At 37.7% G+C, this 15022-nt stretch overlaps 2 non-coding genes across 2 annotated transcripts; one reads left to right on the top strand and one right to left on the bottom strand.

Moving 5' to 3' along the window:
- Positions 1–540: 540 nt before the first annotated feature.
- Trnas-gcu (transfer RNA serine (anticodon GCU)) lies at positions 541–622 on the bottom strand. Its single transcript has one exon. It is a non-coding gene; the product is annotated as a tRNA-Ser (tRNA).
- Positions 623–14950: 14328 nt separating this feature from the next.
- Positions 14951–15022, top strand: Trnaa-agc (transfer RNA alanine (anticodon AGC)). The gene has a single exon. It is a non-coding gene; the product is annotated as a tRNA-Ala (tRNA).

Below are 15022 nucleotides of genomic sequence, written 5' to 3'. Positions count from 1 at the left end.
ATTATTGTAACTAAATACATCTTACATATAAGATACATCTTATCCTTTATGATGCAATAGGTTAAGATTGAAGCCCAGGACTCTTCATCCGTTACAAATACTTGGGTCATTTCTGATGAACCTGCCCAGAGACCGTGCTTTAAATATTGCTTTCAGCTTAAAAAAGAATTTAAGTTAAAATGACTAAAAGAAAAACTGATTCTATTTTTTATCAATATTACAAATATTCTGTTGTAATAAGGAAAATAAAAAGTAAACACCAATGCCACTTATTACCTACTAGATTAGTAGAGATCCTGAAGTGACCCAAATACCTTGCTGGGGAGAATGAAAGGAACAGTTTCAGTTATGACTAGTTGAGAGCGTTTCGGAGGAAGAACAGGATTCTTAAGATGTTGAAAGACTCAGTACTGAGATCTGAACTAAGGCATAGGTCAGCGAAGATACAACGGTTTGGTGGTGAATGCGGGCTGAATCTACCAAATATAAAGGCTACACTGAGTAGAATTACTCCAAAGATTAAAGAAAATCCTTATCTGCCGACGAGGATGGGATTCGAACCCACGCGTGCAGAGCACAATGGATTAGCAGTCCATCGCCTTAACCACTCGGCCACCTCGTCACATGTCTTGCTGCCAGCATCATTTTATTCCTCCTCACAGCTCGTTCTGTAGAAATACCTTCAGTCACTCTTTCTCGGGTTTAATTCTGACTCGAGCCTCACACCACACCCAGAATCGAGGCATCCTTCACCGCACGCACAAGACGGATGAATGACACTTAGAGCGGTTCACTTACTCGGCACACATCAAACGAACAGGTAAAACAGGTCTGCCTAACTCGATGTTCAAACCTAGATCCTTGTTGAATACACGAATGAAGGAACGCAGGATTTCCGTCCCGGTTTGCTGACCCCACTTCAGCCAGCCGCCCAGAAGTCTCCCAGAGCCAGGACTCCCTCGGTTGCGGCACTCTGCGGGGGGGACAAGTTTCCCTGCCTCCTACGATTCTTGTTTTCTGGGTAGCCGGCTGGGAATAACGACGACAACAAAAACCCGGTTCTGTGATCTTTCTAAATTGCTTCTGAAATTTGCTGACCCAGTTAGGAGACGCCTTCTTGTCTCTCTTGTTTCTTGTCTTGGGATGGATCCGTCTGCCACGCGCGCGTACATCAATAGGGTGAAATCGTGATTGGGAAAAAAAGAAAAACGCAGAGCCCTGATGGCGCCCTTTTAGTTCTAAAGTAGGTTGGAATCTTAGGGCGTAAAATGATTTAGTGTGGGCTACCACTGTTAGGTCGGTGGTGGCGACTTAGAAAAGGAGCCCGTGCAGGAAAGGAACATCAATCAGGTGCCGGCGGAAACGCCTGTCAATCTGCCAGATCTCCTGACTAACACCTGTCAATCAGCAGGACCCCCTAGCCAATCCTGGAGTTCAGCCAACTCCCCTGACCAACTCCAAAGGGACAAGGGACCCTAAAAACACTTTTTCCTGTCCCAAGCCCTTCCTTTCCTGCTGTAAGCCCCATAAAAGTCCAGTCCGGCGGAGCTTCCTCCCGGTTTCTCCTCAGACCCTTCCCCTGACCCCTCTGTGGGTCTGATCTAGTATCAGCCGGGAGTGGTATCTCAATGAAGCTTCCTTCAGCGACCCTTTTAAATCTGCCTCCTTTGGTCGCTGCCCGCCTAGCCTGATCTGACAACCACCAACACTGAGAAGGGCGGGAGTCATAATTGTGACTGTCCCATTCGCCGTGTGTCCTAGGGCAGGTCACTTCACAAACTCCATCCCCAGGCACTTCTGCTCCACACTTTTTGTCTTTCCAGGAGGAAGCTTAAACTTGACAATTTAGCTTGAGAACTGAGAAACCCTTTCCACTCACTGTTTGATTTTCTGTATTTGGTGAAATCTTTGGAGAGAATCTTGCCAACATGGGGTTGCTTTGTCCTTCCTATTTTGTTCTCAGCTTTGACAAGGACAGCTTATCTTCTCTCCCCTTCAACTTCCTCTATTGAATGTCAAATACTCCTTGTCAGCATACAATTATCCAGCATGGGAAACCCACCTTCAATCCCTAGGATAGAGGACTAAGGATTTGCTCACTTAGCAAGTAAACAATCATATTTTCCTTTGAATGAGGTCAATTGTTACGATTTTCCTCAACGCTTGAATTAGTACTACCAATCTGCTATTTAAATCACTTAATGCTTCATTTCTTTTGTCCCTCTTTCAGGATTTCAAAGAATCATAATTTTATACCAATGACATCTGAATTATTTCTCAATACAAACTTGATAGACTTGCTAAACAAGATTTTATTTAAACAACTTATTCTCCAATTAGAGGGCAATGGTGATATTTCTTTACTCATTGTAGTACACCCAGTACATCAGCACATAATAGGTATACAACTATTGTTGAATAAAAGCATAAATACTGAATAAAAGTCTAGATTTTTTAAATAAAAGAACCACCAAAAAATGTACTCAGAAAGACTATTTTCAACCGTTAAATTTCTTGAACTAGTAATATTTATTAGGTTATTGATTGAGTTAAGTGAATGTGTAAAGTACTTTTAAGACTCCTGACATAGGGTGGAGATATAGCTGAGGTGATAGAGTGCTTGCCTGACATGCACAAGGCCCTGGAGTTCAAACCCTAGCACCACCAAAAATAAATAAATACATAAATACATAAATGCCTGGCACTTTTCAGTCACTACTTATGTCTTTCGAGTTATCTTCATCATCCATAAGAAAAGACAATCAGTGGAGTTGGGGAGAGACTAAGGAACCTAATCTGACAGTCTGCAGAAGTAGACAATGAATACCTGGGGGAGGAAAGTTAAGCTGTAATTATCTAGTTGCAGGAGACTCAGCAACGAGTAGCTTGAGAGTTAAAAATTCCATTTATTCCTGAGTTTTATGTCTTAAGAGCTCTACCAAATTCTCATTGTGTCCATTAGAGAAAAATTATCCCATGTTTTCACATTCCACCTCTGAAATGTTACACCACCTCAACACCACAACACTGAGGACCAAGGCTCCAACACATGAACCCTTGAAGAACAAGTCATTTCCAAACCATAGCAGTAGCCTAGGAGAAGTATGTATATCATACAGCCTATATGTGTACTGGGCTATACCATCTACATTTGTATAAGCAGACTCTATGATGTTCACACAACAATGAAATTACCTAATTACACATTTCTTGGAATGTATCTCCATCCCTAAGCACGTAACATGACTGTAATAAAAACTGGATCAATCACAACAAACATACATATAATGGAATACAAGAAGGAGAATAAAGAAACACAAGAATCAGCAAGATCAATACCAACAAACATATTGACACCAACACAGCATGTTCAAACTGCAGAAAATAAAAGACAAAAATCTTGAAAGAAACATGAGAATAAAAATATCTTACTTGCAGAATAATTAGGATAAGAATCACATTGGACTTACTTCTCTTCAGAAATCATGCAAGGAATAACAGTGGAGTGAAATATTTAAACTAGTGAGAGAAAAAATGTGTCTAATAAAATTTTTCTTCAGAACTGACAAGAAATGCATACTTTCTCAGGCAAACATTGAGAGAATTTTTCACTAGTAGGCCTACTTTGCAAAAAAATGTTAAATAGAAATTCTTCAGAGAGGAGGAAAATTACATAGTTCAGAAACAGATCTACATAAAGACATGAAAAGATTTAGAAAAGGAATAAATAAACTGGGCACAGTGACTCATGCCTGCAATCTTGCTACTTAGGAGACAAAGGCAAGAAGACTACAAGTCTGAGACCAGCCTGAGCAACTAAATGAGACCCTAGAGGTCTCAGAAAATAAAAAGAGCTGGGGAAGTAACTCAGTTTATGAGGCTCTGGGTTCAATTACCAATTTCAAGAAAATAAAAAAGGAATAAATGAAAGTAAAATAAAATCTTATATTTTTCTTAATCTCAATTAATCTCACAAATAATACTTTGTTCAAAGTTATAACAGCAGTAACAAGAGTGTACTTGGTGATTATTGCTTATGGATAGAAGTGAATGACAGCAAAGTTATAAGGGATGGGAACAAGAAATTGGGAATACTTTGTTATAACATTCTTGTACTATCTGAAAATGAAATTCAATCAGAATTTTAAGTGTACCTTCCAAACACTATCGAAGCCACTAAAAGTTTTTAATATATTAAAACAGAACAACACTTTTTTTTTTGCAATTGGGGCTGGGATTGTGGTTCAGTGGTAGAGTGCTTGCCCAGTATGCATGAAGCACTGAGTTCGATTCCTGACACCACATAAAAATAAACAAATAAAATAAGGGTATTGTGTCTATCTACACAACTAAAAAAAAAAAAAAATGCAATCACATAAAATGCTCAGTGAAAGCCAGAAAAAGAGATGAAGATAAAAGCAACAAAGAACCAAGTTCAGCAAACAGAAAACAGTTACAAATACGTGTGATTTTAATTTGATTCTACTAATTATCACTTTAAGTGAGGACAGTCTAAATATACCAAGTAATTAACACAAGATTGTCAAAGTGATTTAAAAGACTTGTTTATATGTTGTCTATACGAAAATCACATTAAATATATAGACAAATAGATAAACAGTAAGGAATGAAAAAGATTAATCATGATAATGCCAATCCAAAGAAATTTTGAATTGCTATATTAATTTTAGACAAAGCAAATTTTGTAAAGGTCTGGAGAAACGTCGGAGGGAGAGACCACCCAAGAGACTGACTCCATGCAATTGGCAAAAGGGGATATTTATTGGGGATCCATTCCAGTGCGCTGGGACTCTGTGCTCACTCAAGGAGGGAGAGCAGCCCAGAGCCCAGAGCAGAGTTCAAGTGGAGCTTAAGTACACTTTTTGGAGAGGGTGGGGGGCTTTGCATACATCAGAACAAATCATCATGAGGCGCGGGAAAATTGAACAACAACCCTGAGTCAGGATTAGTGCATACATTGGCGGGAACAATCAGGCAGGAGTGATTGGTGCTCCTAGGTGGGGTACACATTCAAACTGATTGGTTTAGGTCCTGCAATGCCTACGTGCCAAGCAACTTGGAACCCTTAGCTATTAAACAACCAGAAAGTCAGTGGAAATATTTACTGGGCAGTTCCAGTATTGTCCTAACAGCTACAGGGATTACAGGTTTTGGGGGTAGCAGAGGGACTCTAACAATACCTAGTCTTTTATTTTTTAACCCAATCTCTGCACTTTGGAAACTTTAGGATGCCTGGTCTTTTACACTTTAACTCAGGCTCTGCGCCTTAGAATCAGCTTGGAAATTTACCTTTACAATTTCAAAGCAAGGGAAAGTAGCAGGGAATGTGTTAAAGGAATAGAAAGAAAAAACACATTCCAGAAGGAAATATTTTCAAAATACTTTTCTGATAAAAGAATGTTATCCCAAATATATAAAGAATTGTTAAAACTTCAACAATAAGAAATGAACAACCTAATGACATGACAATCTAAGCAAAAGATTTGGACCCTTCCCCAATGATGTACAGATGGCAACTAAACTTTGAAAAAGATGCTAAGCATCATATAACACTAGGGAAATGAAAATTAAAACAATAATATGCTACCACTACACACCTATTAGAATAACCAAAATTCAATACAGTGACAAAATGAACTTTTTTTTTCTGCTCAGAAAGAAAAATGGTGCAGCTATTTTTCAAGATAGTTTGGCAGTTTTAAAAAAAATAACATTAAACATTTTCACCAAACAATTTGACAATTTCAATCCTTGGCATTTACCCAAATGAGTTGAAAATATGTTTACACAAAAACCTGCACATGTATATTTATGGCAACTTTATTCATAACAGCAAAAAAAATGGAAGCAAAAAAGATGTTCTTTGGTAGGTGAATAGATTAAATCAATTGTCAAACAACTAGATGCAGAATATTATTCAGTGCTATAAAGAAATGACCTATCAAGCCATGAAAAGTCATGAAGGAAACCTAAACATAAATTATGTAGAGAAATATGCCAGTGTGAAAATGTTATTGTGTGATTCCAAATAGATGAGCCTAGAAAAGGCAAAACTGTAGAAGCTGAAAATATCAGTACTTGCCAGAGTTGGCAATGGACAGAGCAAAAAGGATTTGGGGAATGGATAAATTAGTCTTTTTGTTGCTATAATGGTGTGTACATTTCATTTGTCAATAAATACCCATGTAATGCACTACTCTCAGAACAAACCATAATGTAAACTGTAAATAACAATCATATGTCAATGTAAGTTCATTGATTCTTCCAATGTATAATTTGGTGGGACATTATAATGTTGAATGTTGTGCATGTGGGCAGGCAGGGCGTACAGGGGAGCTCCCTTTACTTTCTGTACAATATTGCTGTGAACCTAAAACTGCTCTAAAAAATAAAACCTATTAAATAATATTGTAAACAAAAATTGATTGTTTTCTTCCAATACATCAAAAATATATTTTATTCTTTCCTGGATTTTATCATGAAATTAATGTTAATTAATATGGTGGCTAACATTCTAATTGCTCTTTTTTTGAAGACATATCTGTGGCTGATTTTAGTCCTCTTATGTTTGCTGTAACAGTTTCTGGGTGAAGTATGTAATTATAGTTTTTTTGTTTGCTTGTTTGGTACCTGGGATTGAACCTAGGGACACTTGACCACTGAACCACATCCCCAGCTCTTTTTTATATTTTATTTAGAGGCAGGGTCTCACTGAGTTGCCTAGGGCCTTGCTAAATTGCAGAGGCTGGCTTTGAACTCAAAATCATACTGCCTAAGAATCCCAATCCACTAGGATTACAGGCATGTACCACAACACCAGGCTTATAGTTGTTTTTTCACTTGCTAGTGAATTTCACTACTTTTTGAATCTATGGATGAAATTTTTTATCAATTTCTGATAAATTCCTAGCTATTATGTCTTAAAGTATTTCCTCACTGACATTTTTTACTCTTCTTTTATTCCTGGGTTCTAATTACATATACGTCAGAATTTCTCAACTGATCCTCTATTTCTATTATTTTTTTTATCAGTTTTTTGTGGCTGTGTAACAAAGTATCTTAAAATTCAGTAGATTAAAGCAACAATCATTTATTTGCTCAGAAGTCTATGGGATTGGCAACGTGGGAAGAGATCAGCTGAAATATATCATCCTCTTCTCTTTGTGAAGTTAACTGGGTTTACTGATTGATTTGTAGTGAGTTGGAGGTTGGCTGGGACTGACTACTCCTGGGCCTCAGTCATATATCTCACAGTCGATAGAGACTATTTCCTAAGGTTCATGACTTTTTCCTCCATGTGATATCCCCAGCAGAATTGCTGACTTTCTTACATAGTGATGCTGTACCAAGAAGGCAAGAGTTGAAGCCACTTGAGATCTGTGCTTGGAAGTAGCACAATATCACTTCCCTCCCATTGGTCAAAACAGGTTGCAAGGGCAGTTCAAATTCCAGGATTAGCAGAACAATCCATATGGGAGGATATACAAATAATTTATAGTCATATTCATCTAAATTTATTAAAAATGTTTGTTGTATTCTAGATTAATGTTTTAGTTTCAGCTTTCAGTTTAGTAATTTTTTTCAGCTGTAGCTAATAGCTAATATGTAGCTAATATTAAGAATTTTTTAAATTAATGATTTTTATCTTTACTTTTGAGGTTTATTTCTTGAGACTAAATTTTTACATAATTCTACTCACTCTTTTTGTGTACTTTGTAATCATATCCTTAATTTACTGACATATTTCCTACTTAGCTCTTCTATATTTTGTATCCATATTTTGTTTATTTTTATGTGGTGGCAGGGATTGAACCCAGTGCCTCATACTAGCTAGGTAAACTCTCTACCACTGAGCCACAAACTCAACCTTATATTTTGAATCTTAAATATCTGTAGGTCTAAGCATGACTTTTTTGTGTATCTGCTATTTCTCAAATGTAGTAGTTTATTTTCTTGTGTCCGAATTGGTCTTTATTGGACTTTATTTGTGATCTTAATATGAGGGAATCTTGCAGGCCTAACTTGGGGAAGTGGTATTTTTTTTTTTTTCCAAACAGGATTTATTTTAGCCCCTGCTGAAAACTCTAGGACAAAGTTGACCATGAACCATTTCTGTCTCACTACAGGTGTGGGGCTATATAAGAGTGTCAGGCTCAGCTCCTAGGCCTCATCTGCTAGTATGATATTAAATGTTTGTGCTCATTGTGGCATTTCTGTTAGCATCTGGATTCAGGGTCTGCTCCTCTGCTAGCCAAAGTTGACCTCCTGCATTTCTTGCTCCCAATTGCTCCAGTTCCAAGGAATTTTCAGCAGTGTTGCCACATCGATAATTTTGACTCTTGATCACTCTGACCTTAGCTTCAGGATCTCCTAAATCACTATAGAGGCCTGGACATTGTTTTGATTTCAGTGACATCTAAAGAATTCTCTTACCCCTTATGAGACTAGAAATGTGTTCTATATAGAAACTAATTGCTGGGGAGTAGGAAGGTCCACTAGATTTTCTAGACAGTCATAACTGGTAAAAAAAAATTTTTAAAAACAAGAGCCAAAAGAACAAATGACTGAAAATGCATACTCTTGTCATGAAAAGTGATGGATTTTGTCTTAGTTCATTTCTAATACCTTAGACTGGATAATTTATAAAGAAAATAAATTTATTTGACCCATAGATCTGGAGACCAGGAAATCAAAGGGCTTCTTGGTGCCATCTGTTTGGTATCTAATGAGGGCCTTCTGGCTATATTATAATATGGTAGAGGATATCACAAGAAGAAACTGAGCGAGCTAGCTCAGATCTCTCTTTCTCTTATAAAATTGCTGAGGGCCATTGCCAAGTAGGAATGACGCATCGAAATCCTTGCCAGTGTACCCCATGTTAAATGGACTTGCCTTAGAAATTTGCTGTGACCTTGCATGTGTGTTTGAGAAAGGTGACCCTGCTCAATGACCAGGGTGGATCCAGGATTAGGGTGTATCCTGCAGGTTTGAGGAAGTATCCCGGTCCTTGGGTTTAGGGCGTTCCTGGTTTAAGACAATAGGAGTTTTAGGGAAGTTGGAGGTTGAAGATTATTGCTGCTGGGAGTAGGGCGTGCCTGCTGCCTGAGTTCCCGCTGAGTTCTCGTGGAGAAAAAGTATTTAGGACCTGAATTGTGCGGGCAGATTTTGGATTTCAGCAGAACCTGTTTGTGTAGAGGCCGGTGTGAGTTCGGGAATAAAGGATTGCTGTTTGAATCTACGAGGTGTGTGGTGGCTCGTGATTCTGTGCTAAGCCGAGACCTTGGCATAAAATCATTAATGTATCATGGAAGTCCCACTCTCATGCCTTCCTTTAGTACTAATTACCTGTCAAAAGCCCCACATTCAAATTCCATTAACATATGAATTAGAGGATTAAGTTTCCAACACAGGAACTTTGGGAAGGACACATTTCAATCTTAATAGTTTTCACTAAACAAAAAGTATCAGAAATGAAATTAGAACAATAATAGGCTTAGAGAAGATTTTTGTAACAACTAAAACTTACAAGAAATTAATAAATGCTACATAAAAAGACCTCTTACAAAAAAAATAGCAAACAATAATCTAAAAATACCATCAGAAAAATAAAGAAACACAAAAGAAAATGAGCCAAGGAAAACTCATAAAAGGTATGCCTAAATAGTTTCAATATGAAGGCATGTTGAATCTCACTAGAAGTAAGAAAAAAGAAAATTAAAGATGTTGGGAAATTTAACTTGGCTGCACTGCTGGCAATAGAGAAATTATTGTGGCTGTACAACAATTAATGTTGCCATACTTTGTGCAATGAAGTATGTATACTAGTTTCATATGATTGCTGTAACAAATTAACATAAGCTTGGATACTTAAAACTATGCATATTTATTCTTTTACAGTTTTAAAGGTCAGAAATCCAAAAACAATCTCATGAAAGCAAAAATCTAGGTTTTGCTGGGGCCACACTCCCTCCAGAAGTATAGTGAAGAATCTGCTTCTTTTGCTTTTCCAGTTCTGAGAGCTGTGTTGATTGCATCCCTGGTTAGTGGTTGTTTTCTCCATCTTCAAAGTCAGCAGTGCAGCATCTTGCTTCAGTCCACATGAAAGGCAAGTGACTCACCAGAGACAGAGATTCAACCAAGAGATTTTATTGGGGGTCTGCCCAAAGGAGAGGCAGAAAGCAGAGAGAGGAGGGGGCAGAGAGAGAGAGAGAGAGAGAAAGGGTAGAGAGAGGAGAGAGAGGAGAGAAAGAAGAGGAAGAGGGCAGAGAGATAGAAGAGAGTGTGTGCTTACAAGCTTGATTTAAGAAGGGTTGCATAGGGGATGTGGCGGGTGCTGATTGGCTGAGTGACTCAGAAACAGGGAGCAGACACTGTGTCCTGTGGGGATTGGGAGGAAACCTTTGAATTTGGCGCTCTTGGCTTGGAGCCCTTTGGAGAGGAGAGGGAGGGGTAAGGGATTTCATGATGTTCTCCTGAGAAGAGGAAGTCTCCCACACACCCAACACCACAGGTCGCCTTTTGCTCTACTTCTCTCTTATGAAGACATGTGTGAATATGTTTAAGGCACATCTAGTCAGTATAATTTTCCTATCTCAAAATCATTGACTTAATCACATCTATGCTTTCTTTTACCACATGTTCCAGGGATTAGCACCTGGATATCTTTGGGGGCCATTATTTCACTTATCAAAGTATGTAAATTTTTGGACCCAGTAATATAAGTCCTAGGTATACCTCTCATTGAAATTCTCCCTCAGATTTTTAGGGGAAACTTTACTTTGATGCTTACTGTAAAAAGGCACAATGTATATTTTTAAAGTCTTAAATCTGGTCCTTAGCCTTATTATCAGTCAATTTTCTGTCATTAGAACACAATACCTGAGATGATCAACTTATAAAGAGTTAAGATTTATTTTGGCTCAATGTTTGGGAGGTCCAGTCCATAATCAATTGACATTGTTTCAGGTCTGTAGCAAGGCAAGAGCGCAAGACTGGAGCACAAGACACATAGAACTGCTCAACTAATAGCCAGGAAATAAAAAGAAGAAGAGGAAGAGCCTACTGTTCCATAATCCCCTTCAAGGACACATGCCAATTTCCTAAGGAGCTCCTACTGCCACTCACTTTTCAAAGGTTCCACTATCTCCCAGTATCACCACAAACTGAAGATCAAGCATTTAGCACATGAGCCTTTGGAGTACAATCAAGATCCAAACTATTCTAGAAGCCTTCTTCTTTTTCTCTTATCTCTTTCTATTTTAAATATTACTCATTTGTATTGAAAAACAAAAACAAAATCCCAGAATATCTAGGCTAAGCATTACCACTAATTTTGATTTTCAATCCTTTCTGAGCATTGTTTTTCCATTCTCGTATCTTTTTCCTTCCTACTTTTGCTTATCAGTAAAGAGCAAGTTTTACCTGCTTTTATAGGCTAAAAGATGCTTTTGTTTATTTTTTTTCACAAGGAATTTATCATATCTTAGTTATTCAAGAGCAGTGAGCTTGTTGCCCTAATAGCACTTGTAAAGGAAAAGTGTTTAGAGAACATTTTTTTTTTCTGTGAGAGAACTCATTTTAAAAAGGGACCATTTATTTCCATATGGTTCTCCTTCCATTGTCAGAGATCCCTGTGGGCAGATATTTCAGTTTCTGAGCTGGAAAAGACGTGCCAATCAAAAGGATATTTATGGCTTCTTCCAAGTTAAGAAGCCCCAATTTAATACAAACAATAAAAGTAAAAATAGCCACTGAATAATAAAGACACTTCATATCAGGCCCCAAGCAAAGCAACTTGTGTACATTTCTTCTATAAACCTCACAACAATCCTGAAAATAGGTATTATTGTTTACAGTTCAATGTGAAGACATTGAGATTTTAAGAAATTAAATAATTTGTCCAATCTAGAAAGCTAAGAAGTCTCCAAGGCCATTATAACCCCAAATGTGGCAAACTTCAGTATGTATAAACAAGTTTAAAACATTGCCTCCCTTTTGTCCTAGACTAATGTTCTCTATTCCAAAACCCAAATGGTGTTTGCCCCAAAGAAATATTTAACACTGGGTTTTACCATAAAGTTTCTTTACCATAAAGTAAAATTGCTCAGCACAGCTTTAGGCAGGAAAAAGAGATCCCTTTTGCTCCTGAGTTCTCTTTTGTGTGTCCTTAAAAACTTACTGAGTACAGAATTTAAAATGAGTAGAAATTGCAAAGGGGAATAAGCATATCTATAGAATATTACTCAGTGCAGAGTGTGGAATAGAAATTAGGCCTATCAATAGTGGTTCTGATGGTGGTATTGAGCATCTTCAAGATGAGAAGGTAGCATTTTTTTCTTCTTCTTTTAGTTGTAGATGGACAAAATACCTTTATTTTATTTATTTATTTTTATTTGGTGCTGAGGATTGAACCCAGTGCTTCACACATGTTAGGCAAGAACTCTACCACTGAGCTACAACCCTAGCCCTAGCATTGGGTTTTGAGAGCATTTTAGGAGGAGGCAATTAAAATAAAAAGGAACCAGATATCATTCTTCATTACTTTGTCTTTTCCTGAAGGGCAGAACAGAAAGAAAAGAAAGGGAGAAAAGAAAAATATGCACTAATGTAAAAGCACTACAATGAGTTCAGATCACAATTTTCTACTATTTGAAAGTACTAACTTCTTTAGACATACATCTGTTCCTTGGTCTCTGAGGGATATTAGCTCCAGGAGCACTATCAAGAGTAAAATCCATTGATATCCAAGTCCTTTTATTAAAAAACTTTTTGCATAAAGCCCAAGATGCACATCCTCCCATATTTTTTTTTCTCCCATATACAGACACAATTTTCCTCTAATATATATTCAATACACTGTTGAGTCCTTGGATACAGAACCCATGGATATGGAAAGCTGGCTATATTTATGTTTGTGGAGGAAAAAGGACTTGCCCTTACTCCTACTTGTTTTGAAAAGGATGTACCAGGCCAGGGGGAAAAAAATCAGTTGGAGAAAAATAATTCCCAGCCCAAATTCTCACCGTGATTACTCTCATCTATATGTGCTTGTAGGAGGCCCCATGTTAGTTGTGTACTTACTGGACATGACAACAGACACAGCCTAGGAGAAAGTAAAGTTAAAAAGTACACAAGAAATAATGGGGGCATTTCAAATACCAAAACTGCTTTGAAGGGACATTAGTCAAATATAAGACTACTTAAGCACCAAAATATTTGTGTATAGAAATCAATCATAAACTATTAAAAATAGGAATCTAGGGCCGGGGATGTGGCTCAAGCGGTAGCGCACTCGCCTGGCATGAGCTGGGCGCTGGGTTCGATCCTCAGCATCACATACAAAATAAAGATGTTGTGTCCACCGAAAACTAAAAAATAAATATTTAAAAAAAATAAATAAACAAAAATAGGAATCCATACAAATGATAAATTGATAAATGAAGAAATATATGAAAAAGAAACTGGAACTCATGCTTAGAACAACAAACCAACCTAGCAAGAGAGGTGGAATTGGAAGATGAACCATCATTGGTTTGAACAGTGATATTAAATCTAAGGAAAAATTTTGATGGGGAGTAGGATATTTGCAATCTTAAATTGTCTCCTCATATAGCAGTGATCAAAATTAACTCCACCTATGAGGGACAGACAGATTTCCCCTGCTTTCAGCTATTATACTGCAAAAAGTACACAAAATTATTTACAGAGTATTCCAGTGGGGGATGCATAACCTGAGCCTAATTTAAAAAAAAATATATCAAACTTAAAATGAAAGATAATATATTAAAAACAGGAAATAAAAATAATATTTTCCAATGACATCTCAATGTCATTAAAGACAAAGATATGTTCTAGATTAAGGACAACTAAAAAGACTGGACAATTAATTGCGATACGAAGTCCTACACTAGATCCAGCACTTGAGGGGGAAATCAAGTTAATTGGTGAACTTGGAATGCTGACTACAGATTAAATACAGTTATTGTACCAAAGTTACATTTACAAAACTTCATAATAGTATTGCGTGGGGACAGAGAGCAACTAAATGATAAAGCAAATGGGGTAAAATACCAACAATAGCTAAATATGAGTAAAAAGCATATTCATACATTTATGCTATTTTTTAAAAACTTTTTAGTAAATCTGAAATTGTTTCAAAGAGAGAGAATGAGAAATTTTGCTCCAAGTGCCCCAAAAGCCAACGGCTGTGAATTTAGGCGGGCCAAGCCTGCTCTTCAAAATACAGAAAACGTTTTCCACAGAAAATCTAAGGAGCCAGTAATTCTTCATAGCTCCCGGGTTTTCTAAGGACTAGTTGCCTGGAAATAGAGGTCAACCCTGCCCTAATCTGATCATCAAATGCTCACTTTTAACATCCGCTTCCCAACCCGCCCACGCTAGCTCAGTTTAGCAACCAACCAACCAGGTTTTTGCAGGAAGTAAAGGCAGCTCCGGACGTAATGTCCCTCACTGGGCTGCAAGTTTCCAGTTGGTCCAATGATTGATTCGGGACATCTTGAGTTTATAGGGACATCCCCTGCTGTCACCATGGAACGTTCAGTATACATGGTGGCTTCTGAATACTGCGACGATTTGAAGGTCTTTGTTCCGAGATGGACAGTGCTCGGTGCCAGGATTGGAGCGTGGTAAACTAGGACTCCTTCGCAGTCACCCCAGCACAGCTACCTGTTTTGGCCTCTAGGGGCCTTAAAGTTGGACCCGAGGAAGTAACAACATTGTTTCTTTTCAGACTCCTTCCTTTGGAATCTCATTTTGTTGTTTTCTTCAGTTGCTGCTGTATAGAAACCAGCTCCACTTTTCATAAATGGGATAGTTTTTTTCACGTTTCCCTCGCAATTTATCAAAATCTTTTAGAGGTAAAGATATGATGATTATAAATAATAAAAGGACTAAAAGAGTCTTGCCGGCTGGGGGTGTAGCTCAGTGGTAGAGCGCGTGCTTAGCATGCACGAGGTCCTGGGTTCAATCCCCAGCACCTCCA

Source organism: Ictidomys tridecemlineatus, chromosome 8 (genome assembly GCF_052094955.1).
Source record: "Ictidomys tridecemlineatus isolate mIctTri1 chromosome 8, mIctTri1.hap1, whole genome shotgun sequence".
In the NCBI taxonomy this organism is placed as follows: Eukaryota; Metazoa; Chordata; class Mammalia; order Rodentia; family Sciuridae; genus Ictidomys; species Ictidomys tridecemlineatus.
Note: the sequence above shows the minus strand (reverse complement) of the source record. Positions and strands in the feature narration are given on the sequence as shown.